Genomic DNA, 2,500 nt, shown 5'->3' with positions numbered 1-2,500 from the left:
ACACACACACACACACACACACACACACACACACACACACACACACACACACACACACACACACACACACACACACACACACACACATTCCCTGACTTGTATTTTTTACACATTATTATTTTTGGATATCGTCAAATCTCACCAATCATCAATATTATTATTAGTATTACTGCAGTCTGCATGTTAACCTGTGTATGTGTGTGTGTGTGTTTGTGTGTGTGTGTGTGTGTGTGTGTACACCAATCTAGTTTCTTCGCACATGGCTGCACTCTCTGATTACCTGATTTGACTGTTTCAACCCCTCTGTTTACAGATAGGCTGTACACACACACACACACACACACACACACACACACACACACAGAGTGATAAAGACAGTAGTTTCAGACAGGGTTATTTTTTTGTCTGCTTACAGTCATATCTGGACCTCTGTGCGTGTTTGTGTGCGTGTGTGCGTGTGTGCGTGTTAATCATGAACAGTGTATAAGAAAGCAGACAAAATATACATACAAATAAATTAATTTATATTACATGCATACATTTATTATATATGTATATATATACCTATTTTAGTCTGTTGCGTGTCTATCGCACGCGCGCGCACACACACACACACACACACACACACACACACACACACACACACACACACACACACACACACACACACACACAGCACAGCACAGGTGGAGTTGAAATGGAAGTTAAACAGAGCTATCAGCTGATGCGAATCTGACCTGAGTTCAGCCAACCAGAACAAGTCTAATTGAAAATACAGGGGCAAACAAACACACACACACACACACACACACACACACACACACACACACACACACACACACACACACACACACACACACACACACACACACACACACACACACACACACACACACACGTTGTCATAGACATAAGAACATTGAGAAACAATACTCACAGAACGCAGATATGAGTGGCGTGTGTGTGTGTGCGTGCGTGCGTGCGTGCGTGCGTGTGTGTGTGTGCGTGTGCGTGTGTGTGTGCGTGTGTGCGCGCGTGTGAGTGAAACACCAGCATGGCGGTTAAGGCTCTTTGTTGCTACATTTTAAGTGTCCTAAAAAACAGTAAATGCTGTAGGGTTTAAGGGGTTAATCAGCTCCTCTAATTTCAGCACCATCTATAAGTGGACAGCTCCTCTCAGTTCAGCACCATCTATAAGTGGACAGCTCCTCTCAGTTCAGCACCATATATAAGTGGACAGCTCCTCTCATTACAACAACAGTCAGCACTGGACAGCTCCTCTCATTACAACAACAGTCAGCACTGGACAGCTCCTCTCATTACAACAACAGTCAGCACTGGACAGCTCCGCATCACTGATTGCGTGTCTTAACACTTCAGCACCACTCAGCACTGGACAGCTCCTCATCACAGCACCACTCTGCACTGGACTGTGTGAACTTTCTTTTTTGCTAACGTTTATTTGTATTAATAATTATTTATAAAATAAAATAAAATAAAATAAAATAAAATAAAATAAAATAAAATAAAATAAAATAAAATAAAATAAAATAAAATAAAATAAAATAAAATAAAATAAAAATAAAATAAAATAAAATAAAATAAAATAAAATAAAATAAAATAAATCTAAAATGTTTTCATACATATTTTAGGAGGGGGCGGGGCTCATATGTTGGTGAACTAATCGGGACCCGGCGTTGTGGTGTGTGTGTGTGTGTGTGTGTGTGTGTGTACCTTGGGGAGCCTCTCAGGGTCACCGGGGGTGACGAGGGATGACCTTCTGTAACCTCTGGAAACCGTAGTCTATGGTTGGTTCATTCAACGCTGAGGAGAGGAGAGAGCAATGCATTTAGAATGGAGAGGAGAGGAGAGGAGAGGAGAGGAGAGGAGAGGAGAGGAGAGGAGAGGAGAGGAGAGGAGAGGAGAGGAGAGGAGAGGAGAGGAGAGGAGAGGAGAGGAGAGGAGAGGAGAGGAGAGGAGAGGAGAGGAGAGGAGGATGTATTCAGTGATGCAGGACTCTCCCCTCCCCTCCCCTCCCCTCCCCCTTGCAGATAAAACCAAAGCAAGACAATGAATTTCCAAGTTAACCCCTTCAGTCCTGCATGGTTCAACCTTCGCTCTTAAGGTCTTTTTTAGGTAAAACAACATGACGTCACTGAGCCGCGGTGGTAAGAGACTCACCGCTCAGCCAAACACACCTCTCTGTTTTTACTAAAACTACAACATGACATCACTGAGCCGCGGTGGTAAGAGACTCACCGCTCACCCAAACACACCTCTCTGTTTTTACTAAAACTACAACATGACATCACTGAGCCGCGGTGGTAAGAGACTCACCGCTCACCCAAACACACCTCTCTGTTTTTACTAAAACTACAACATGACGTCACTGAGCCGCAGTGGTAAGAGACTCACCGCTCACCCCAAACACACCTCTCTGTTTTTACTAAAACTACAACATGACGTCACTGAGCCGCGGTGGTAAGAGACTCACCGCTC

The 2,500-nt window shown here is 43.8% G+C and overlaps 1 pseudogene across 1 annotated transcript in view; it reads right to left on the bottom strand.

Moving 5' to 3' along the window:
* LOC308333079 (transcription factor COE3-like) overlaps positions 1–2,500 on the bottom strand; it is a 36,912-nt pseudogene that overhangs the window by 5,656 nt on the left and 28,756 nt on the right. The window contains exon 11 of the transcript XR_013966247.1: positions 1,736–1,825. The product of XR_013966247.1 is annotated as a transcription factor COE3-like (transcript). The remainder of the gene's footprint in view (positions 1–1,735; positions 1,826–2,500) is intronic.

The sequence above is a fragment of the Protomyctophum bolini genome (genome assembly GCF_963924005.1).
Source record: "Protomyctophum bolini genome assembly, chromosome: 18".
NCBI classification, from domain to species: Eukaryota; Metazoa; Chordata; class Actinopteri; order Myctophiformes; family Myctophidae; genus Protomyctophum; species Protomyctophum bolini.
Note: the sequence above shows the minus strand (reverse complement) of the source record. Positions and strands in the feature narration are given on the sequence as shown.